This window comes from Sorex fumeus, unplaced genomic scaffold (genome assembly GCF_029834395.1).
Source record: "Sorex fumeus unplaced genomic scaffold, SorFum_2.1 ptg000061l, whole genome shotgun sequence".
In the NCBI taxonomy this organism is placed as follows: Eukaryota; Metazoa; Chordata; class Mammalia; order Eulipotyphla; family Soricidae; genus Sorex; species Sorex fumeus.
This window is the reverse complement of record NW_026606118.1, coordinates 9,038,730-9,064,907: the sequence shown is the minus strand read 5'-3', so window position 1 is coordinate 9,064,907 and position 26,178 is coordinate 9,038,730.

Genomic DNA, 26,178 nt, shown 5'->3' with positions numbered 1-26,178 from the left:
TTAGGGCCACACCCAGTGGTGCTTAGGACTTACTCCTGGCCCTGCACTCAGGAATCACTCCTGGAATGGCTTGGAGGACCACACACTTGCTGGAAATCTAACCTAGCTCTGCCATATGCAAGATAAGGGCCCCACCCACTACACTGTCACTTTGGCCCCAGGTTTTACTCTTTGTTTTTTTGTTTTTTGTTTTTGTTTTGCTTTTTGGGTCACACCCAGCAATGCACAGGGTTTACTCCTGGCTCTGCACTCAGGAATTACCCCTGGCGGTGCTCAGGGGACCATATGGAATGCTGGGAATCGAACCAGTGCCGGCTATGTGCAAGGCAAAGGCCCTAGCACTACCGCTGTGCTATCACCCCAGCCCAAGGTTTTACTCTTTGATATATATCAAATAATTCCCCACCTTCTGTCTCAGACTCTTGCCAATCTCTTAGAGATCTGACACAGGACTGCCATTTGGGTGCAAAACAAGGCGAGGTGAGTCAGTTGCCTTGAAGAGCTTGCAGAAAGATGACATAGCTTTCTGAAGCACCGCCCCTTCCCTCCCACCTAGTGGGAACTTGAGTGAGAAGGGAGCACCTCCCAGCCTACCCAGTGGTCCTCTGCTTTCTCAGCAGAGATGGACACCATAGCTCAGTTGACATGTCCAGAGCCTGCCTTCTCGTCGTTCACCTGCCCGGAGAGCCAGTGGGAAGGTTTCTTATCCAAATACAGCAGGTCTTCACCTGTTCCAGGTCCTTCCTCTGATGTAGGCAAGGAGACAGAGACAGGTCTATGGCAATAATTTTACAATATTATAAATGCTGGAGCGATAGCACGGCGGGTAGGGCGTTCGCCTTACACGCGGCCAACATGGCCAACCCGAGTTCGATTCCTCCGCCCCTCTCGGAGAGCCCGGCAAGCTACCGAGAGTATTCGATATGCCAGACACAGTAACAACAAAGTCTCCAATGGAGACGTTACTGGGCCCGCTCGAGCAAATCGACGATCAACGGGAGGGCCTTTAAATGCAATATTGAATAATGTAAATGTAATATTACATTAATTCATATAATAAAACCAATACCCCATCGATGCAAAGAGTTCAACTTGTCAAGAATATCCCTTGACCTACTTTTAACACCCACCTCTCAGTATCAATGTTGCACACCACAATGTCCAAAAGGAGAGAGAGATGGAGACAGAGAAACTGAGACAGAGAGAGACAGAGACAGAGACAGACGTAGAGACAGAGAGAAGAAAAGTGCCTGCCATAGAGGCAGGTAGGGGGTGGGGAGTGAGGAGTGATGGGAGGGAACCAGGGGTTACTGGTGCTGGGAAATGGACACTGGTGGGGGATGGGTGTTTGAACACTGTATGATTGAAATATCATGAACAGCTTTGTAAGGGTCTATCTCTCAGTGATTCAATAAAATAAATAACTAAAATTGATTTTAAAAAAATCAAAAACAGCCCACCTTGTGAGCTCAGGCCTAATAAGATTTCATATGGGCACCAGCAACAGACTAACCGAGCAGGCTGGACCCCCTTTGAGAGAAGTTTCAACAGGAAGAAAAGAACAAGAAAGGAAGTTCAAAGAAGACCATCAACCACTTTCAACTCTATCCCCTTGGCAACCTCCCTAGCAACGGACTTTTGCCCAGGTAGAAACCCCATGTGGGGGCAGGCTGGGAAACCCTATAAAAGCCACCTTGAACAAAGGAAGGGCAACGCATCTGCTGCCCAAGCCCGTGATTGAACACATTTGGCACCAGAGCACATATGATGCCCACATCTCCCCTCTTGAGATGTGGACTTTCCTGATTTCATGTCTAATGCCGCAGTGTACATAGGGACTCTCTCCGCCCTTGGACAAACCCGTGTTCTCTCTTGAGTGCGTTGCTCAAGTAGAAAGAGCTTGGACAAGTGCCCTAGAACAGATGACTGGTTAAAGAAATTTTGGTACATCTACACAATGGAATACTATGCAGCTGGCAGGAGAGTTGAAGTCATGAACTTTGCTTATAAGTGGATAGACATGGAGAGTATCATGCTAAGTGAAATGAGTCAGAAAGAGAGGGACAGACATAGAAGGACTGCACTTATTTGTGGAGTATAAAACAACATAACATGAGACTGAACACCTAAGGATAGTAGATACACAGGACAGATAGATTGCTCCATAGCTGGAAGCCTGCCTCATGATCAAAGGGGAGAAGGCAGCTGGATTAGAGAAGGGATCACTAAGAAAAAGATGGCTGGATGGTCGGGATGGGAGATGTGTGCAGAAAATAGAAAAAGGACCAAACATGATAACCTCTCAGGGTCTGTATTGCAAACCATAATGCCCAAAAGTAGAGAGAGATTATGGGGAATCATATCTGCCATGGAGGCAGAGGGAGGGTGGGAAAGGGGGGTTATACAGGGGATATTGGTGGTGGGGAATGTGCACTGGTGAAGGGATGGGTGTTTGATCATTGTGTGATTGTAACCCAAACATGGAAGCTTGTAACTATCTCATGGTGATTTAATAATATTAATTTTTTTAAAAGTATAGCACATCAAAAGAAAAAAGAAAAAGAAAGAGCTTGAACATACGGGCACAAAAGAGAGACAGCTCTGCAGACTGGAGCATGCATAGGAGGCCTGAGCTCAATCTCCAGCACGGCACAGTTTCCTAAGTACTCCAAACCAGCCATAGCCCCAGGCACCTCCAGGTATGCACCAAAAACAAGGAAAAAAAAAAGTTTGTACTTTGATGTCAGGTGAGGTCAGATGAGGTCAATTTTCAGCTCTTGGCTTACTAAAGATATTACTTGCCAGTTGCTTCTGGGAACCTCGAAGATGTCTGTTAAACGGAGGCTCTTTCTTTGGAGTATTTATGCCACTTTGGAGTATTTATACTACTCTACTAATACTGCAGTCTAGTAGTATAATTATTCCAGAATTCAGGAATATCCTAAATTCTGATGATCTGGCAAATTGGATGTCTCTGTCGGGAAATGAATTACTCCTTCAGCTATTCCCCAGACATTGGTATTCTAACTAGAATCTCTTGCCCCCGCGCCTAGCTGTCCTCGCTGGGGCCCCTTGGAGTTTCCCTCCCCACCCCGAACAGAGCTCCAGCAGCCAAAGACCTCCCGAACCAGCGACCACCATGCTGAGACCACTCTCCACACGCATGAAGGTACCGGCAGAGGAACAAAAGCATGCGGGTCCCAGGGCTGAGATCTCCAAGCCTGCTTGAATCGGGGCTGAGCATCCTCCACCCAGATCCTCCACCTTCCAGTAGGCGGGGGTCACACCCACCAACTGGCCCCCCAGCGCCGTGTAATCCCATCAACGGCCAAGACCCAGAGACTATACAACCCAGCTCCCGGAAGCACGCAGCCGGATTCACCTCCGCGCGACATCTTGTTATCTCATTCTTACTTTGGACAACCTGGCAGTTATCAAATGTAACCTGCCCACACATCAGAGTCTGGCAAACTCCCCGTGATGTACCCAATATGCCAAATACCAGTAACAATGATGGGTCTCATTCTCCTAATCCTGGAAGAGCCTTGAATATGGCTCTTTTTTTTTTCTATTTTTTTTTTTAAATCTCAGGGCTAGGACAAATAGATGTTACTGGGGCCTGCTCGAGGCAATCGACAAACAACAGGATGATCGTGATCGTGATTGTGATCATGGTATTCTAACCACTCAAGGATATAAACTCTCTGGGTGGCCAAAGAGATAGCACAGAGGTAAAGTGTCTGTCTTGCACGTTCCCATTTGAGTTTAATCCCCAGCATCACGTATACTCCCCCAAGTGATTCCTGAGCCCAAATTCAAGAATAAACCCTAATCACAGCAGGATCTAACCTAAAATCCAATCCCCCATCCCCCCAAAGAAAAACCCAAACTCTCTATCAAAGATGCCCACCCCCTCTCATCTTCAGTTGACCTTTCCAACAAACTGGACTAAATCTTTACTTCTATATCTCTGCTGCTTGAAAGATAAGACAGCTAATAAGCACCTGTCGACTGAACAAATACATCAACAAATGTATCGTGAATTGACTGGAGAGGTGGGGCAGGGGGTTAAGGCATTTGCCTCACACACGCAACTGACCTGTGTTCAATCCCCAGCATCTCCTAGAATCCCTCAAACACCAACGGGTGCGGCCAGAAACACAAAAAGTAAAGTTTCGGCTTTAAACAGAAAGGGTTTTTTTTTCTGCTTTTTGGGTCACGCCCGGCAATGCTCAGGGGTTACTCCTGGCTCATGCACTCAGGAATCACTCCTGGCGGTGCTCGGGGGACCCTATGGGATGCTGGGAATCGAACCTGTGTTGGCCATGTTGGCTGCATGCAAGGCAAACGCCCTACCTGTTGTGCTATTGCTCCAGCCCCAGAAAGGTTTTTCTTAAAGAAAGAAAGAAGAAACCCACTTGAGCCTGAGGTCCAAGCCACGGCTCCCTTCACCATTAGGATTGGAGCTGCTGGGAATAAATGCTCTTTTTTTCTAATAAGGAGCAGCTGGAACATGGGAGGAAATGACGGGATTCCAGGATTTCCGTGATCAACACCATTACACGCAGGTGTCTTTATGAACAGCGCTGGTATATTTTACATCAGTGCCTGACATGACCTTTTGTGCTTTTTGAGCTATCTCAGTTACGGTAACATCAGAGGAGATAGCCAAATCATTTACCATAAATTGAAATGCTTTCCTATTCATGTGAATCAATGCTTGAAAATCAATGCACGCACCAAGTTCAGATACACTCCGAGATGCTATCAAGACACAGATGCATGAGGAGTATATATATATTCTTATTTATATTCTTATATATATTATATATGAATATTCCTTATCCCCTCTTCTTTAAAAATGTTGCACTAGGCCAGAGTGATATAAACAGACTTGAATCCCTTTCTCAGTGTGAAAAAAAAAATGTTTAACTATTTTGGGGGGGAGGGGTGGGGTGGGGAGAGGTGTTGGGCCACACCTAGCAGTGCGTAGGGCTCACTCCTGACTCTGTACTCAGAAATTACTCCTGGCAGAGCTCAGGGAACATTATGGGATACCGGGGATTGAACCCAGATCGGCTGCATGCAAGACAGGAACCCATTGTTGTATCACTCTGGCCCAAGTCATGATCACGAGCATCCTGTTGTTTGTCGATTTCCTCGAGCAGGCACCAGTAATGTCTCCTTCTTCCTAGCCCTGAGATTTTAAAAGAGCCATTTCAGTGCTCTTTCTGGATTAGGAGAATGAGACCCATCATTGTTACTGGTATTTGGCATATTGAGTATGACACAGGAAGTTTGCCAGACTCTGCCGTGCGGGCAGGATACTTTTGGTAGCCTGCCAGGTTCTCCAAAGGAAAAAAATAAGATAATAAGATGTTTCGCGGCCAGAAGTGCGGCCGCACACTTCCAGGAGCTGGGTCTTATAGTCTCTGCGTCTTGGTGGTTGATAGGACCAACCTGGCACTGGCGGCAGCTGGTGGGTGTGACACCTACCTACTGGAAGATGGGGGGTCTGGTTGGAGAAGGCCCAGTCCCAGTCCGATTAGGCTTGGAGACCTCAGCCCCGGGACGCACATGCCTGGGTTCCTCTGCCAGTTCTTTCATGCATGAGGCCCGTCCAGATGTGTGGAGAGTGGTCCCAGCATGGCCGTGGCTGGCTCCGGAGGTCCTCAGCTGCTGGGGCTCTGCTCGGGGCGGGGGGGCGGGAGATAAACTCAACCCTCCCCCCTCCAAGGGGCCCCAGTGAGGACAGCCAGGCGCGGGGACAGGAGACTCTGTGCTGTTCTCCTCCAGGAACTGGGTTTTATAGATTAAGATTTTACAGGTGCAGTTGAATTGAAAGTTGCTGGCCCAAGTAATGTGAAAAAATTTTAAGTGAGTAAATAAAAATGGGGCAGAGGGAAGAAAACGGTCCACAAGGAAAATTTCACCCTTCACAGGACCATTCTGAATTTCTTTCACTTGAGAATTTCAGAGCTTGTAGTCACTCCTCATTCCAGCCTACACCCTTCACAGGAGAGAGTCTCATCAGCATTTGAAATAAATTTAGACTGTGGGTCCTCCCTCTCATGGGCACTCTCATCTTTCATCTAATTGCAAAATAAGATTTGGAGCCTCAAATAATTTCAGACATCAGGAAAATGGGGAAAAGTGAAGGAAGTGATCGTAGAAAGGTGACTTCTCAATTCTGCAAGGTGTGTACCACCCACGTAGGATTATTTCTACTCAGGACACTTTTATTTTTATGACTGTGGCAAGGGCGATACAGCTGATGGTGCTCAGGGGTCACACCTGGCCCTGTGCTCAGAGGACCACATGCAGTGCTGGGATTCAGACCAGGGTCACAGCCACAGCCACATCCCTTAAACTTTGTACTATCTTGATAACATGATGTTCGCCATTGCCGTGCTACCGAACGCCGCGCCAGGCTGTTTCACTCAGGGGACCCCAGAGGGGGTGGGTGAGAGCCCTCCCAGTCCCAAAGGACCCAACCCCTGCCCCCAACCACTGCTATGCTCACAGCCGCTCCCCACACGCTCAGGCTGAGCCTCGCACACAAGTGAACCTATTCCTGGACCACGTGGCCTCGAATCATAAGACACTCCCTACCTATACTCCAAGAGTACCACATCACATTTGGTGGGGTTCAAATAGTAGGAAATCATAGAGGGAAATGTGTATATATATATATTTTTAAACAGATATATATACGAAAGTTCACAAGGCTCAACCTTTAACAACATGTTAGTGATATCTTACAGAAGATTTTAATGGCCCCTGTCAAAATAGAACAATCTTCGCACTCTTTCCTCTATGGATACTTTTTTGTAGCCTTTTCAGTTGTTTTTCATAACAAACCATGCAAAATATATTATTTTGGTTTTGCCTGGCAAGCTACCCATGACATATTCAATATGCCAAAAACAGTAACAACAAGTCTCACAATGGAGATGTTACTGGGCCTGCTTGAGCAAATTGATGAACAATGGGAGGACAGTGACAGTGACAGTGCTTTGGGACAGGGATTGGGGCGTGGGGTGGACACATGCCAAATTTAGTGGTGGGAAGGTGTAATGGTGGTGGGATTGGTGTTTGAATCGTTTGAATAATCAAATATTACATTTTATTACATTTACTACCTTATAAAAGTCAAAAGGTTGGTCCGAAAGGTGTGAGTTATTGTTAAACTGATTAACATTGTCTCCCAAAAAGTAAAAGAGTTAAAAAAAAAAAAAACTTTTCAGCCCTATTCATGACATTTTAAATGGAGATGTTAGGATTAAAGTAATGATTTTCCTTATTATTTTTTTCATTTAGATACTCACATATTTTTTAATTTATGATTTGGGACTGCATCTGGTAATGATCAGGGGTGGCTCCTGGTGGTGCTCAAAGAACCCTGTGGTGGCAGGGGTTGATCCCAGGTCTCTTGAGCACAAAACATCTACTTAGCCCACTGCACCATCTCTCAGGCCTACGTGATGATTTCCAATTGCTTTACTCATGGCCTCCTGTGAATGCAAAGAATCAAATGAATGTAAATGCTGAAGAAAGGAAAAGGGATTATGTGTGGAATCTGAACAACATCTGGGAGAAGATCAGTGGGTGTTGACTGGCTACTTAGGTGTAAGAGAGGAAGGTAAGCTCTGAGACGTTATGAAAGAAAAAGTTAAACCAAAGAACGTGATGATCACTTGGGATGAGAATTTAAGAGTGATTGGGATGACAGTCATACTTTGCGCTACATTTTGCTCAGGCTTTTGCCACATGTCATGGCAATCTTTGATTGGATGTTCCCCGCGTAAACTCAGAATAACAACATGCCTCTTATGGATGAATTGAGGCTAAAATAGATACAGAGAAGTCCTGAGCACATGATGCCCTGAGTACCACCAGATGCACCCAAGAAAGAAAGAAAGAAAGAAAGAAAGAAAGAAAGAAAGAAAGAAAGAAAAGAGAGAGAGAGAGAGAGAGAGAGAGAGAGAAGAAAATGCCAGTCACAGTGGCGGGGGTGGGGGCAGGGGCAGAGGGAAACTGAGACCATGGTGGTGGAAAAAATACACTGGTGAAGGGATGGGTGTTAGAACATTATATAACTGAAATACAATCATGAACAACTTGGTGAATTTGCCTATCTCTGTGATTCAATTTAAAAAATTTAAAAATGAAAAATGAAAAAAGAGAGTGAAGGAAGGAAGGAAGGAAGGAAGGAAGGAAGGAAGGAAGGAAGGAAGGAAGGAAGGAGGAAGAGAGGGAGGGGAAAGGAGGGAGGGAGGGAGGGAGGGAGGGAGGAGGGATGGAGGGAGGGAGGGAGGGAAGTGGGAGGGAGGGAGGAAAGAGGGAAGGAAGGAAAGAAGGAAGGAAGGAAGGAAGGAAGGAAGGAAGGAAGGAAGGAAGGAAGAGAGGGAGGGGGAGGGAGGAAGGGAGGGGGAAGGGAGGGAGGGAGGAAAGAGGGAAGGAAGGAAGGAAGGAAGGAAGGAAGGAAGGAAGGAAGGAAGGAAGGAGGGAGGGAGGGAGGGAGGGAGGGAAGGAAGGAAGGAAGGAAGGAAGGAAGGAAGGAAGGAAGGAAGGAGAGAGGGAGAGAGGGAGGAGGAAGGGGGAAGGGAGGGAGGGAGGTGGGAGGAAGGGAGGGAGGGAGGGAGGGAGGGAGGAAGGAAGGAAGGAAGGAAGGAAGGAAGGAGAGAGGGAGAGAGGGAGGGGGAGGGGGGAAGGGAGGGAGGGAGTTGGGAGGAAGGGAGGGAGGGAGGAAGGAAGGAAGGAAGGAAGGAAGGAAGGAAGGAGAGAGGGAGAGAGGGAGGGGGAAAGGGGAAGGGAGGGAGGGAGGTGGGAGGAAGGGGGAAGGGAGGGAGGGAGGGAGGAAGGAAGGAAGGAAGGAAGGAAGGAAGGAAGGAAGGAAGGAAGGAAGGAAGGAAGGAAGGAAGGAAGCTTTGAAAAGTGAAGTTAAGAGGAGGCCAAGCTGTATCAGAATAATACTAAATCCAGGACGACTTGTGTCTCATAAGAGGGAAATTGAGAGGCAGAGAGAGGCATGGGGAGAGTATCCTACAGCCCTGAAGGCAGATATTGAAAGGGATGAACCCATGAGCCAAAGAATGCCAAGGACTCCAGCAAACGCCAGTGGTAAGAAGCAAGGAAGGCTTTTCACAGAAGACGTCAGAGGGAGCATGGTCCTGCAAACGCTGCAGTTTCAGGGCTTTTGGCTCCAGAACCACGCGAAGGTCAGTTTCCATCATCAGGGAGTGGCACCTACTCCCATGGTACCTGCCTCAGCAGCGCCAATAATAATAACTGGTACCTACAGCTGTGAAAGAGAATTTGTAGAGAACGTGCACACTCAGCAGAGAAGAAGAGGGCTCTGTATACCCCAGATGCTCCCAGATGCATGAGCCTCTAATAAGACCTGCTGGTAGAAGAGATAGTGGCTGGAGCAATAGCACAGTGGTAGGGCATTTGCCTTGCACGTGGCCGACTTGGCCGACCCAGGTTCGATTCCTCCGCCCCTCTCGGAGAGCCCGGCAAGCTACTGAGAGTATCTCACCCGCACAGCAAAGCCTGGCAAGTTCCCCGTGACGTATTCGATATGCCAGACACAGTAACAACAAGTCTCACAAGGGAGACGTTACTGGGCCTGCTCGAGCAAATCGATGAGCAATGGGAGGACCGTGCTACCGACCGTGGTAGAAGAGATATATACAGCAGTGAATCCCGGAAGACAGCAGCTCGCCTGAGATCTCTCCAGAATCCAAAGCGAGCCAATTCCACCCGGGCACCTCAGATGGGGCAGGTGTGTCCTCTCTGCCCACCCCAGATGAAACCCGGTGGCCATGAGCTTCCAGAAGCAAAACCCAGGTACCAGGTTCCAGGACTAAGACTCCAGGCCTCGTGGCGGCAGCAGAGACAGACCAAACCTCCTGCCCCCTTGGGGTCCTGGCTGTCACGCCCACGATCTGCCTCCAGAAGCCATCTGAGCGCATCAACAGCCTTGGTCCAGAGACTCCCAAATGAATCTCACAATGGATTAGTTCCCTACAGAGATGTCTCTGAACCCCAACCATTTACGATTTTAGAATTCCAGATGTGCACAGCAACCTCTCAAGTTATTCATAATAAGCAATAGAAAAATCAATGATCTAGCATCTGCCCCTGGCAGGCAGGCTTGAATGGTGGTGGAAAAATTCGAAATAATGGTAGTGGGAAGGTGTAATGATGGTGGTACTGGTGTTGAAATATTGTATCACTGTATCACTGTCATCCTGTTGTTTATTGATTTCTTTAAGCAGGCACCAGTAACGTCTCCATTCGTCCTAGCCCTGAGATTTTAGCAGGTGCCACATTGGAGGCCCCTTCAGGGTCAGGGGAATGAGACCCATCATTGTTATTGGGTTTGGGCATATTGAATGGGCTGGAGCGATAGCACAGTGGTAGGGCATTTGCCTTGCACGCAGCCAGCCCGGCCAAGCCAGGTTCGATTCCTCCACCCCTTTCGGAGAGCCCTCTCGGAGAGCCTGCAAGCTACCGAGAGTATCTCACACGCAGGGCAAAGCCTGGCAAGCTATCTGTGACCTATTCAATATGCCAAACACAGTAATAACAAGCCTCAAAAATAAACGGAGATGTTACTGGGCCCGCTCAAGCAAATCAATGAACAGCAGGAGGACAGTGTGACAGTGGACAGGCATATCGAATATGTCACGGGGAGCTTGCCAGACTCTGCCGTGCAGGCAGGATACACTAAGTAGCATGTTGGGTTCTCCAAGAGCAAGAACTAGACAATAAAACCTGGGAGCTGGGTTTTATAGTCCCTGGGTCGTGGCCACTGATAGTATAACACGGCGCCGGAGGAGCTGGTGGATGTAATGTCTACCTACTGGAAGATGGGGGATCTGAGTGGAGGAATGTTGAATATTGAACGCAATCAATTAATGTGAACAACCTTATGAAAATAAATTTTTAAAAAAATGAAATAAAAAAAGAGAAAAAAACCTACTGGTAGACTAGTTGTCCACATGGGCATAGCTTTCATCCAAGGCACTAGTCTTTCTCTGACTTTTTTTTTCTGTTTCTGCCTGCTTCTCCCACCAACCTTTTATAAACCTTGAGCCCCAGCCTAAGAATAAGATGGTTTGGAGCCAATCACTCCATTTCCTCATATTACTAACACCTGAAGAAACCAGTTTTCTCACACAACTCCTTTATCACTCAAATACTGGCCTTTGAGTAGTGAGAGGTCAGACCTTGAACATGGCAAGAGGGGGATAGTTGAACAGCTTCTGAACTATAACTAATGCGAATCATTATTTATAGCACGTATACATACACCACATAAGATACATGTGGATTGAATACAATGAAATTATTGTTATCTATTCTAGACTTTTCTGTTTTGTTGTTGTTTGTTTTGTTTTGGGCCCATACCCAGCAGTGCTCAGGGCTTACTCCTCACTCTGCACTCAGGAATCACTCCTAGCGGTGCTTGGGGACCATAGGGGATGCCTCAGATTAATCCTGGGTTGGCCATGCACAGGGCAAGAGCCCTACCCACTGGACTATTTCTCTGACCTCTAAATTTTTCTTTAAAAAAAAAAGTAGAAAAGTTTTCCTCCTTGGCAATTTTGGAGACCTTTTTTAAATACTTTAAAGAATTTTTGTAAGAGATAGGAGTGGAAGTAAAAGATTTAGCAGATGCTAAAGAGAAATGGAGAGGGAGGGGAGGGGAGGGGAGGGGAGGGGAGGGGAGGGGAGGGGAAGGAAGGGTAGGGGAGGGGAGGGGAGGGGAAGGGAGGGGAGGGGAGGAAAAGGAACTGGAAGAGAGCGAGATTGCCGATAAACTTGACTCCTAACAAAAAATTAACTTTGGAAATATGCCTTATGTCATAAATTTGGGGCTGGAGCATTTGCCTTGCACACGGCTGACTTGGCCGACCCAGGTTCGATTCCTCCACCCTTCTCGGAGAGCCCAGCAAGCTACCAAGAGTATCCCACCCGCACGGCAATGCCTGGCAAGCTATCTGTGACGTACTCGATATGCCAAACACAGTAACAATAAGTCTCACAATGGAGATGTTACTGGACCTGCTCGAGCAAATCGATGAACAACAAGAGGACAGTGCTACAGTGCTACAGTCATAAAGTTTAAGATATGTTTGCTTGCATGTTTGGGGTGCACTGCCAGTAGCGCTCAGAGGTTATTCCTCACCTTGTACTCAGGGGTCAATTCAAGCAGTGCTCAGGGGACCACGTGGTGCCAGAGATGAAACCCAGGCCTTATCCGCACAAAGCATGTGCTAAGTCTGCAAGCTATCTCTCCAGATCCCCAAGACCTAAAAATAAGTGTGCTTTTCATTTCAGCTGTTAAAAAAAAAAATCAATACACTGAGTTTACCACAGTGCAGGGATTGGGCGTTAAGGGAGCATTCAGGGAATGGAGCAATAGCACAGCGGGTAGAGTGTTTGCCTTGCACGCGGCCAACCCAGGTTCGATTCCCAGCATCCCATATGGTCCCCTGAATACTGCTAGGGCTGATTCCTGAGTGCAGAGGCAGAAGTAACCTCTGTGCATCGCTTGGTGTGACCCAAAAATCAAAAAAAAAAAAAAAAAGGAGCATCCAGAGACAATGGTGAAAGGAAGCAGACATACCAGTGGAGGGCATGGTGCTGGAATATTGTATGCATGAAACCCTATCATCAGTGGTACTGTCACAGCCCAGTACCTCAAATTTTAAAAATTTAAGCATTTAGGATTTTTTAAGTTATGTATATTTTATTTTTATTTGATTTGATTATTTATTGCTTTTTGGGTCACACCCAGCAATGCTCGGGGGTTCCTCCTGGTTCTGCATTCAGGAATTACTCCTGGAGGTGCTTGGGGGACCATATGGGATGCTGAGGATCGATCCCGGGTCGGCCATGTGCAAGGCAAATGCCCTACCCACTGTACTATCAATCTGGCCCCTGAGTTATGTATATTTTTCATTCATTCATTCATTCATTCATTCATCATCCTGTTATTCGTCGATTGTCTCGAGCAGGCCCCAGTAACGTCTCTTTCATCCTAGCCCTGAGATTATATTCAAGGCTCTTTAGGAGAATGAGACCCATCATTGTTACTGGTAATTGGCATATTTGGTACGCCACTGGGAGTTTGCCAGATTCTGCCCTCTGGGCAGGCTACATTCAATAGCCTGCAAGTTTGTCCAAAGTAGGAATGAGATAATAAGATGTCATAAAAAGATGTCCTGATAAGATGTCTCGGTTCTGAGGGGGCCAGGTGGTGCGTGTGACCCCCGCCTACTGGAATTTGGAGGATCTGGGTGGAGGATGCTCGACTCCAATCCGAGTAGGCTTGGAGATCTCAGCCCCAGAACCCGCGTGTATATTTTAGAAATCCAAAATAAGAAATGCATCAAATCTAAATTTCTGAAACAACATATTCTTGGTCTAATCTTGCGCTCATGTTCCTACACCTTCAGTTGATCTCTGCAAAGGTGGTAGAGATGGAAGATGGAAGGTAGCATGAGTCTACCAGCTACTTACCAAGAGATTAGGTATGCCACAGTTGGGGTGAGTTAGACTCTCAACAATTCAGAATTAAAACTAAAGCTTTGAAGAAAATGGGAAGAATCAACCTCCCAAACTTCAAACTGTATTACAAAGCAGTAATAATTAAAACAGCATGGTACTGGAACAAAGGCAGAACTGCAGACCAATGGAATAGGGTTGAATACACTGACATCTCCCCTCAATTATATGATCATCTAATCTTTGAAAAAGGTGCAAGTAATGTGAAGTGGAGTAAGGAAATCCTCTTTAACAAATTGTGCTGGCATCACTGGACAGCTACATGCAAAAAAATGGGCTCAGAACTCTGCCTAACACCATGTACAAAAGTAAGATCAAAATGGATTAAAGACCTCAACATCAGACCAGAAACCATAAGGTACATTGAAGACAAAGTTGGCAAAACCCTCCATGACATTGAAGCTAATGGTATCTTCAAAGATGCCACGCCACTGACCGAGCAAGTGAAAACAGAGATAGATAAATGGGACTATCTTAAACTAAGAAGCTTCTGCACCTCCAAAGAAACAGTGACCAAAATACAAAGACAGTCTACAGAATGGGAAAGGATATTCGCCGAATACACATCTGACAAGGGGTTGATATCCAGGATATACAAAATACTGGTTAAACTCCACAAGAAGAAAACATCCAACCCCATCCAAAAATGGGGCAATGAAATGAACAGAAACTTTCTCAAAGAAGAAATCCGAATGGCAAAAAAGCACATGAGAAAATGCTCTACATCATTAATCATCAGGGAGATGCAGATCAAAACCACAATGAGATACCATCTCACACCTCAGAGACTGGCCCACATTCAAAAGAACAAAAGCAACCGATGCTGGCATGGATGTGGCGAGAAAGGGACACTCCTTCACTGTTGGTGGGAATGTCCACTGGTTCAGCCCTTCTGGAAAACAGTATGGACGATTCTCAAAAAATTAGAAATTGAGCTCCCATTTGACCCAGCAATACCACTCCTGGGAATATATCCCAGAGAGGCAAAAATGTATAGTCGAAGTGACATCTGCACTTGTTTGTTCATTGCAGCCCTCTTTACAATAGCCAGAAACTGGAAGAAACCTGAATGCCCAAGAACAGATGACTGGTTAAAGAAACTTTGGTACATCTACACAATGGAGTACTATGTAGCTCTTAGAAAAGATGAAGTCATGAAATTTACATACAAATGGTACAATATGGAAAGTATCATGCTAAGCGAAATGAGTCAGAAAGAGAGGGATAGACATAGAAAGATTGCATTCATCTGGGGGATATAAAGTAACAAAGTATGAGATTAATACCCAAGAATAGCTGAGATCAGCACCAGGAGGATTACTCCATAACTTAGAGGCCAGCCGGGTATCCTAGAGGAAAGGGCTATTCAGATAGAGAAGGGAGCACCAAATAAAGGATGTTTGGAGGATCCTCCCAGGAGGGGAGATGCATGTCGAAAGTAGACTATGGACTGAACATGTTTGCCACTCAATGCCTCTTTTGCAGACCACAACACCCAAAAGGAGAGGGAGAACACAGGGGATTGCCCTGCCACAGAGGCAGGGGGGGATGGGGGGATGGGGGTGGGGGGGATATTATCCATGGTGGTGGAAAATGGGCACCAGTGGAGGGATGGGTATCTGATCATTGTATAATCGAAACCCAAGCACAAAAAATTGTAAATCTACAACTGTACCTCATGGTGTTTCACTAATAAAAAAAAATATATATATATATATATATTATGCTCAAAGTAACAGATCAGTAATTAGATGTTATGTAACTGAGTTTATTTTAATTTGACGTAGATGCTAATGGATTTTTTCAATAAATTAATTGGTGTACGTTTTTAAAAAAAAAACTGAAGCTTTGGGGCCTGAACAATGGTACAGTGGGTCAGGCATTTGCTTTGCATGTGGGCAACCCAGGTTTGATCCCCCGGTATCCCATATGGACCCCCAAGCCAGAAGTAATCCCTGAGTATCACGGGTATGATCCATAAAGCTCCCACACAAACAAACACACACAAAGAAAAACTTCATCAAAGAAAGGAAGAGGTGAGGTAGATAAAGTAAGAGGAAATAAAGTTGGAGCTGCACCAAATTTGAAGTTCAAGGGCCTGGAACTATTATGGTTCTCTTGGAAACTAAAATTTATGGTAGTCTAAAGGATTTCTTGTGTGTCTAGCAAGAACCCAGCATTGAAAGTTATTTCTATGATGCCCTGGAGCCAGACAGATAATACCAGGGTAAAACATGCAGCTCACTACAATTTGATCCCTGGCAGCCTGTGGTCCCTAAGCACAGAGGCATGAGTAGCTCCTGAGCACTGCCAGATGTGACCACTAGACCCCACCTCCCAAAACACAAAAGGATTATGACTCAGAACTTAGGATACCCAGGGCGGGAGCAATAGTTCAGCAGCTAGGGCATTTGCTTTGCACTCGGCCGACCCAGGTTCAATCTCCAGCATCCCATTTGGGCCCCCAAGCACCGCCAGGAGTGATTCCTGAGTGCAGAGCCAGGAGTAACCCCTGAGCATCACTGGGTAAAGGTAAAGTAAAAGGCCCTCCCGTTGATCGTCGATTTGCTCGAGCGGGCCCAGTAACGTCTGCATTGGAGACTTTGCTGTTACTGTGTTTGGCATATCGAATACTCTCGGTAGCATCACTGGGTATGACAAGAAGGAAGGAAAGAAAGAAAGAAAGAAAGAAAGGAAGGAAGGAAGGAAGGAAGGAAGGAAGGAAGGAAGAATTTAGGATGCCCAGCCCAAATTTTTATCATGGGGGGCTGTGTAGTGACCCTCTAGTTTCTCTCATCAAGATTTGACCACACTTGATTCCTCCTTATTCATCAATACCCTCCAGACACTTGGGCTGGAGCAATAGCACAGCAGTAGGGCGTTTGCAGTGGGCCCTTTGCCTTGCACACAGCCGGCCCGGCCGAGCCGGGTTCAATTCCTACTCGAGCAAATCAATAAACAACAGGAGGACTGTGCTACCCTCCAGACACTTCATACTGAAAAACAGAGTGAGTCTTGCCCCCCTTTGGGGCGACCACACCCAACAGTGCTCAGGTACTCCTCTGAGTACTTCCTCCAGACCCTGCAAAGCAGCACCCAGGCCAGGAGCCTTCTCCGGACCTCCGGGGTCAAGTGGACATGCGTCCTGAGCACTCGGCAAGGGCCAGAGCTCTGCCCGGGAATTCAACCCCACCATGGACTGTAGGGTGCAGGGCTCTGCCCCTGCTCTGGTCCCCCGAAGCTTCGTGCCTGGCGTCGGCTCCCAGGAACTGGTGCTGCTGTCAGTCGCCTTCCACCAGCGCCCAGCTGCTGTCCACAAGAGATGCACTGGGCCTGGCAGAAGCTCAGCAATTGTGTCTCCGATCGAAAGCCAGTGACACAGGGAGATGTCACTGTCGGGGCCTCTCAGCCCCAGGGTCCCTAGCAAGGACTCTGGCCCCCTGCGTCCCACCACCTCTCTGCTCCTCCTCTTCCTCAGCAGGCACCAGGAGGGACCCGCCTCTGGCCCTCCTGCGCATGCCCAGCTGGTCCTTGATGTCGCCCTGCTCTCCTGCCTCACCCCTGCTGGACTCCAGAGATGCCCAGCCCTAAGGCCACCACCTAAGCCGCTCACAGGCTGACCTGGAAACTGCTTCTGATCCTGGAGCAACGGGACTAGACACCAGGATCAAACGGTCCATCCCCTGCCCCATCCTCATGCTGAAACCAAGACCCTCTCTGCCCAGCTCCTCGGTGGTACGTGGATGAGGGTGGCAGTGACATTCCTCTCCACAAACCCATTTCCAGGACCAGGCTCTCTCTTCCCTGCATGATATGATGGAAGTCGGCACAGACTAAGGGTATCTGGGGGTCACGAGGTATTTCCTGAGCCCTTTCTGGGTGAGTTGGCTCATGGCGGAGCTCTTCACATCCATTCCAGTTTCCAGCTCGTTGGCACGTCCGTCGGAATGAAAGCCGGAGCTGGTCTCTTTCCATGATGAATGGCTGACAGTTACAATGATGGCAACAAAGCAATCAATAATCACAAGGACAAATGCATGCAGGGGTAGATGGCCAAAATGAGCGAATAAAACAGCCTTAGCAAAAAATAAATAAATAAATACCTGACCCGGTATGTTAACCTGCATGGAGTGGAGAGAGCACTTGTTGCTGCAAGACAGTAGGGGGAAACAATGAGTGGCACCAGGAAGATGGACACAGGGTCAGATGCTTGCCTTGCATGTGGCAGGTCTGAGTTTGATCCCCGGCATCACGTCACACTTAGTCCCCTGAGTCTGCCAGGGGGGGATCCCTGAGTGCAGAGCCAGGAGGAAGCCCTGAGCACAACCAGGTGTGGTCCAAAAGAAGGAGAAGGAGGAAAAGGAAAAAAGGAGGAGGAGGAGGAGGAGGAGGAGGAGGAGGAGGAGGAGGTGGTGGTGGAGGAGGAGGAAGGGGAAGAGGAGGAGGGAAAAGAGGGGGAGGGAAAGAAGAAGGAGAAGGAGGAAGAGAAGAAGAAAAAGAAGGAAGAGGAAAGAAAAAAGGAGAAGGAAAAGGAGGAGGGAGAGAAGAAGAAGGAGGAAAGGGAGGAGGAGGAGGAGGAGGAAGAAAAGGAGGAGTAAAGGAAGAAGAAAGATGATGAGGAGAAGGTGGTGGAGGGGAGAGAGAGAGAGAGAGAGAGAGAGAGAGAGAGAGAGAGAGAGGATATTCAGTGGTGCCATGTCCTCAGGCTCAGGACAGAAAGAGGAACCATGTGTAGGGGGGGAAATTCCAAGTGACCTGATGACAGGCGTCACTCTGCACTGGCCAGTTGTCTCCATCAAAGGATGCAGACTCAACTCTGAATACTGCTGAGTATGTGGAGTATCTGGAAAAATCAATATTTTTGTTTGTATTTGGTCCTTCACGTTTTGGTTCAAATGATTTTTTTGCAAATAACAACAGAGTCTATATGCACCACAACATAGACCCTGAAATAGGCAAAACCCCAGGGAGCAGAGGAGAAAGTCGGTGGAGATTTTTTTCTCTTGCGGGGACAGGGTGATCATCTCACTGGGTGATACTCAGGGGTTCTTCCTGGCTATGCGCTCAGGAATCACTCCTGTCCGTGCTCAGGGGACCATATGTGATGCCTGAGATCAAATCAGCATCAGTGGGATTCAAGGCGAGTGTTTTACTTCCTGAACTACCTCTCCAATCCCTAAAAATATTTCCTTAAGCTGACCCACTTATGCAGCAATACAGCAATTTCAGTATTATTATTCACGCCTAAGACAGTAGTTGGTAGCTTGCTGGGCCCTTCGAGAGGAACAAAGGCTTTTGGGACGGCCTCTAATCATTTTTTTTTTTTTTGCTTTTTGGGTCACACCCAGCGATGCACAGGGGTTACTTCTGGCTCTCCACTCAGGAATTACCCCTGGCGGTGCTCAGGGAACCATATGGGATGCTGGGAATCGAACCCAGGTTGGCCGCGTGCAAGGCAAATGCCCTACCCATTGTGCTATTGCTCCAGCCCCTCTAATTGGCTGGTTTTTTTTATACAGGTGTTCCCAATCTACCAAATACAAGCATTTGGTTGACTGGCATCATTGCACACTGACAAACACGCACCTGCCTGCGATTCTGGGCAGCACCTGGGGCGTCGCAGCCTCAGGTTGATCTCCTTGAGGTCGATGGAGTGAGTCTGGAGGTCGTTGAGCAGTTGGCAGGGCAGGGTCCCATCGTGGATGATTTGTGCCAGGTTGAACCCCTGCGCTGAGTCCCAGGTCACCCGGTGGTTGGTGGATGGCACCTTGCAGTGGATGAGACACTGCGCACACTGCCGCCAGGGTTCCATGCCCGACAGCGCTGCCATTCAGCTGGTCCGGGACAGGTGGTGATGCTGCAGCCACCACCATGGTTTCTCTGTGCCCCGCTAACGCCATCCTGTTCAAATCTTGCCAAACAGCCGGCAATGTCCAGCAGGAACCACGCGTAAGGTTCCAGCAGGGATCACGTGCAGAGTTCCATGCCTGGTGTGCTGAGCGGTGAACTGTGTAAGGTGAGATGGTGAGCTGGGTTCGGGAGCTACCGAGAGTATCCCTCCCGCACGGCAGAACCTGGCAAGCTCCCCATGGCATATTTGATATGCCAAAAACAGTAACAGCAATGGGTCTCATTCCCTACATTATCAAGCGACAGGGACGAATGGAGACGTTACTGGAGCCCGCTCGAGCAAATCAATGAACAACGGGACGACAAGTGATCAAGTGAAGTGAAGGCAATAGTTGAGGATAAATAAAAGCTAAAAGGACTTTAAAATGGTAATCTTTAGTTAGCTATTGGTTTGGGGGTCAATGTCCATCAGTGCTCAGAGCTTCCTCCTGACTCTGTGCTCAGGGATCATCACTCCTTCCAGTTCTAGGAAACCCTCCGTGGGTGTAGGTATCGAAGCCAGGTCAGCACATGCAGTGCAAGGCCCCCCACCCACTGGAATATCTCTCCAGCCCAAAGAGAAGGCGTAAGAGAGTAAGAGATAGCATGGCACGTTCGTTCTGCTCTGGGTAACCCACATCCCAAAAATCAGGGTGCATAATTCCTCTTCATTTACTTTTGGTTCTCTCTCTCCTTCTGTCTCTCTCTCATTCTCTCTCTCCCCTCCCCCTTTTCTCTCTCTCTCTGTCTCTCTGTCTCTCTGTCTCTGTCTCTCTGTATTTTCTCTTACTCTCTTATCCCATATCCTCCTGATAATTTGTGCCCTCTCTCAATAAAATCATTTTATTTCAAAAAAGCAAGGTTATAATCTGGGTGCCTTAACACACATTTACATGCGTGAGACCCTGGGTTCAATCCCCAGCATCATACACGCAAACACACACACACATATGCATGAAAACACACATGCACACACACATGTACACACATGCACAAACAGGCATGCGCCCATACCTAAAGCTTTTTGTAAATGTATACTATTTATAATGAAGGAACCAGCAGAGGAACCCAGGCGTGCATAGATCTCCAAGCCTGCTGGGATTGGGACTGAGGCCTCCTCCACCCAGATCCCCCATCTTCCAGTATGTAGGCATTACACCCACCAACTGCCCCCAGCACCAGGTAATCCCATCAACGGCCAAGACGCAGAGACTATAAAACCCAGCTCCCAGAAGCGCACTTATCTAGTTCTTACTCTGGAGAACCTGGAAGGCTACCAAAAGTATCCTGCCCGCACAGCAGAGTCTGGCAAACTCCCCGTGGCATATTCAATATGCCAAAACCCAGTAACAACGATGGGTCTCATTCTCCTCACCTTGAAAGAGCCTCGAATATGGCACTTTCTAAAATCTCAGGGTTAGGACGAAGAAGACGTTACTGGTGCCTACTCAAGGCGATCGATGAACAACAGGATGACAGTGATACAGTGATACTATTTTGGCTCCTCGTTTTTCACTCTTTCATAAATTAGAATCAACTGAAAGCCCTATATAACCCCCCACTCTAACCTACCCTCCGCCCCACCCCCAGCCCCCTGGGCTGAGGCAGGTCACCCTCGAAGACAGCAGGGACCCTGGAGTCGCGCTGAGCCCCAGGGAGCCCTGGCCTGGCTCCCAGCACAGCCAGAGCCACAGGGTCATGGGCTCTGCTCAACTTCTCTGTCGCTACTCCCCTCCTCGTGCTGACACGCCGATGAACCGGTTCTTGGTCCAGAGCCGACGTTCAACTCTTGCTGGCTGCTCAGGGCGCACCAGACAGTACCTGAGCCCAGCCAAGGAGCAAGCGATGACGCCTGAGCCCCAGTCCCTGCCCCCTCCCCCACACACAACTGCTGCATCCAGCATCCGGGGCAGTCGGGTACTTTATGATGGCGCCTCCATCTGCGTCCCTCTGCCTCATTCCCCCCACGCCAGCCTGACCGCGTACCCCCTCTCCAAACTCAGCCCCCTGCAAGACACAGGCAGCCCCCACTCCCGCACCCGGAATATCTGTGTTTCTGTGGAGACTCCATTTGAGACCAGGAGCCCAAGGTTTTCCTCCCCCCCACCACCACCACCAATCCCCCTGTCTCTGAAGATGCTCTTCTCACCCACCCCTTCCAAGAAAAGACTTATTTTTTGTGCATTGAATCACCATCGGATAGCTACAAGGCATTCAGGTTTGAGTTTCAGTCATACAATTCAGTCGAACACCCTCCCTCCACCAGGGCACATTCCCCGCCACCAATGTCCCCAGTATACGCCCCCCTTTTCCAACCCGCCCCTTGCCTCCATGGCAGACAATTTCTCTCAGACTCTCTCTCTCTGCTTTGGGGCATTATGGTTTGTAATACAGATACTGAGAGGCCATCACGTTTGGTCCTTTGTCTATTTTCAGCACACATCTCCCATCCCAAACAGTTCCTCCAACCATCATTGTCTTAGGGATCCCAAGAAGAGACATTTTTCCTAACAAAAAAAAAAAGTGACCCAGAGACCAATCTTATCCCAGAATGAGAACACTAAGGATCTTATGTCGGGGCTGGAGAGAGCACAGAGAAGTCGACCTTGGTCTTGCACGCGCCCAGCCTCACAAGTGGTTTGCTTAGCAACACGAGGAGTGCGGTGCCGTGTGTGATTCAAAACATAACCCCCACCCCCCGCTAAAAAAAATTATTATTATTTGTTTTATTTTTAATGACACCTGTCAGTACTCAGGGCTCTCGCCTGGCTCTGTGCTCAGGGACCACTCCTGCTCGGGCTTGGGGGACGCTCTGTGGTGCCAGTTATTCAACCCAGGTTGACTGTAGCCAGGAAAGCACCTACCTACTACATTATGGCTCTGCCCCCTCTCATTTCTTTGGTTGTCATAGAAATACCTACCCCCAGTTGTGGAGAGTTTGTCTTGAGCTCTGCACTGTGATGTAAGTAGACAGACATGAGCCTGAGCTTTAAGTCCAGGGAATGGAGACACCAAAAGTTAGATCGTCAACCAGTGCAAAAAAAAAAAAAAAAGTTTTTTTTTTTTTTTTTTGCTTTTTGGGTCATACCCGGCGATCCGCAGGGGGTTACTCCTGGCTTTGCACTCAGGAATTACTCCTGGGGGGTGCTCAGGGGACCATATGGGATGCTAGGAATTGAACCCGGGTTGGCCACATGCAAGGCAAACACCCTACCCACTGTACTATCATCACTTCAACCCCTCCCACCCCAAAAAAGTAAACTTTTAAAAATCTGTGATTCAGGGACTGGAGAGATAGCACAGCAGGTAAGGCACTTGCCTTGCATGTGACCCACCCAGGTTCCATCCCTGGTACCACATAGGATCTCCAAGCTCACCAGGAGTCATCCCTGAGCATGGAGCCAGGAGAAACCCCTGAAGTTGCTGGGTATGTCACACCTCTTACCCCCCAAAAAAAACAGTTTAAAATCGGTGGTTTAATCCCAGTTCTCACTGTTGAGTCTCATCACAGTATCGCTTCTAGGATAAGGCAACACAAGAATGCAACAGGAGAAACCCTTCCAGCAGGGCTCACACGGCAAATGGAATGCTCTTCTGAGAGACCTCTCTTCACCGTGAAGACGGTGGAGTGTCAGGGATGAGTTGGGGATTTTATTATTGTTGTGACTGGAGCGATAGCACAGCAGTAGGGCGTTTGCCTTGCAAGTCGCCGGCCCGGCTGAGCCAGGTTCAATTCCTCCACCCCTCTGGGAGAGCCTGGCAAGCTACCGAGAGTATCTCACCCACACAGCAAAGCCTGGCAAGCTCCCGCCCCCCCCCCGCCCCCCAAAACACACACACACCTGCTGCATCCAGCATCCAGGGGCAGTCACATCCGGCAATGCACAGGGGGTTACTCCTGGTATTCAATATGCCAAACACAGTAACAAGTCTCAGAATGGAGACGTTACTGGGCCTGCTTGAGCAAATCGATGAACAACGGGAGGACACTGCTACAGTGCTACAGTTGCTGTTTTGTGGGAGATGTGTGTGTGTGTGTGTGTGTGTTTAATTAAATCACCATGAGCTATACAGTTACCAAGTTGTTCTTGAGAGTATGTGAATAATACCCAAAGACATCGACCAAGAGGACTGGTCCGTGGTAGGAAGCTCACAACCAAGGGGAGGGTAGTTAGGATCAGTTAGGACAGAGAAGGGACCACTGTGACAATGATAGCTGGAAATGATCACTCGGGACAAAAACTGAGTGCTGAAAGGAGATAACGGGATATGCATGATAGGTGGAGAATGGGCACTGGTGGAGGGATGGGCACTCGATCATTGTACAACGGAAACCCAAGCACAAAAATTTGTAAGTCTACAACTGTACCTCATGGTGTCTCACTAATGAAAAAAAGAAAAGAAAAGAAAAGAAAAGAAAAGAAAAGAAAAGAAAAGAAAAAAAGAAAAGCACAAGGGGCTGGAGAGATCGCACAGGGGGGTAGGGCTTTGCCTTGCACGTGGCCGACCCGGGTTCGATTCCCAGCGTCCCATAAGGTCCCCTGAGCACCCCCAGGGGTAATTCCTGAGCGCAGAACCAGGAGTAAGCCCTGAGCATCGCCAGGTGTGACCCAAAAAGAAAAAAAAAAAAGCACACAAAAAAAGGGATATGCATGATAACCCTTCAGTAACAGTACTGCAAACCACAGTGCCTCAAAGGAAAATGAGAGAATGAGGAGAGAGAGCGAGCAAGAGAGGGGGGGTAGAGGAGGGAGAGAGAGGGAGAGATGAGAGAGGGAGACAGGGAGATGGAGAGGGGGGGAGGGAGAGAGAGAAGAGAGGGAGAGAGGGAGAGAGGGAGAGAGGGAGAGAGGCGGAGGGGGAGGGAGGGAGGGAGACAGTGAGAGAGAGAGAGGGAGACAGAGACAGAGACAGAGACAGAGACAGGGACAGAGACAGAGACAGAGACAGAGAGACGACGGGTTTGGCAGCAGCGGCTTGTCCGCTAGAGGTCACTCTCGGCGCCGCGGGGTCCGCGCGGGCGGCGGGAGGGACGCGGGCAGTACCCGGAGTGTCCAGCAGAGGGCACCCCAACCCCACGGATCCGCGCTGCGCTCGGCAGCTCCCCGGAGCCGGGGTCTCTCGCCCGGGTCTCTCTGCGGGGCTGCCAAGGGGCTTCTCCAAGGCCCTTCTGGGAAGGCAAAGGAGCAAGACACGATGCTGGAACAGAAGGATGTTTACGGGGGCCCAGGATGGCCCGGGCGGGCCCAATCGGAGGCGCCCCCAACAAATACCAGCGCCCCCCTAGGACCAGGGGTGCAAAGGAGCCTGCGGCTTCCACAGACCCCTCAACAGAGGCCCCCAAGCCTTCTCCTTCGCCCCGAGCCGTCGAAGCCAGGCCCCAGGTGGTCCGGGCGCTTGAACCCCGAGGACTTGTCCTGGGGGGCTGCAAAGGCCGACCTGCATCTCGCTGTGCAGAAGCAGCTGCTCCCGCTCCTGACACAGTATCTGGGGTGTCTCCCCCCCCAACCCTCCCCCAAACCCAGGACTTCAGCAGGTCCCACCCACTCCCTCTCAGCTTGCAATGTTGATGCACTGACCCCGAGGGTCCCACTCTGCAGTGCTCGAACCCTCGGCCTGGTGCTCGCTGAGGCTGGCGCCCTCTTCGCTGCAGTCCTGCTCCCGGGGAGGGGCCCCGTCCTGACCGCACACTTACAGCTTGCTGGGGACCACGGTGGGAGGCGGGGGGAGGTCCTCGCCCCTGCACGGTGCTTCCCCACAGCTGGTGCAATGCAGCCGGAAGCCCCTGGCGGCTCCGGGGAACCCAGACAGTGGAGCAGCCCGACTGGCACGACAGAAATGCCAGCGCGATAGGACGGAAAGGGAGGGCTTTGACTTGCAGGGGGCCGACGTGGGTTCGATCCCCAGCATCCCCTAAGGTCCCCTGAGCACTGCGAGGAGTGATTCCAGAGCGCAGAGCCAGGAATAACTTACCCCTGAGCCCTGCTGAGTGTGGCCCCCCCAAATAAAAGCAGCTGAAAAGTTAATGCCAGGTGTGATGCAGGAAATTGAACTCTCAACGGGCACCCCAACTCCCAATACCCTTCACACCGTTACCTAGATAGCACATAGCACCGGCACAGAGATCAGTTAGAGGTGGTCAGAGGGATCCAAACTAAGAGTGGAGCTTACTTGGGGATTCTTTGAGGGTGGGGGCGGGGAAGGGGAGCACCCAGCAATGCTCAGGGTTTGGTGCTCAGGAGGCCATATGGGGTGCCAAGGATCGAACCCACGTCGGCCGCATGCAAGGCCAATGGTCTGTCTGCTGTCCAGACCCCACCTTCACACCTCCGAGGCCTCATAATGCTGGGCTCCTAACTTGGGATTCCCTGCATACAAGATATCCCTTTAATCCCTATTCAGTCTCTCTGGTCCTGCAGTTTGTTCTTGCTTTTTTTGTTGTTTATTTGGGGGGACCATACCCAGCAGTGCTCAGGAGCTCCCCCTAGCTCGGTGCTTGGGAGTGAGCCTTGGCAGTGCTCCAGGCCTTATGAGATGTCGGGTGTACACAGCCTTGTGCAAGGGGCTTGCCTGATTGGGGGGGGGGGGGGGGGTTCAGCTTACCTCTTGAGCCATAACACACTTTGTTATTTTTGTTATTTTTGACTACTGTCTTACTGTTCACAGAGCCCCGGTTTTGCAAGTACCCTTGGATTTTGCTATGGACGG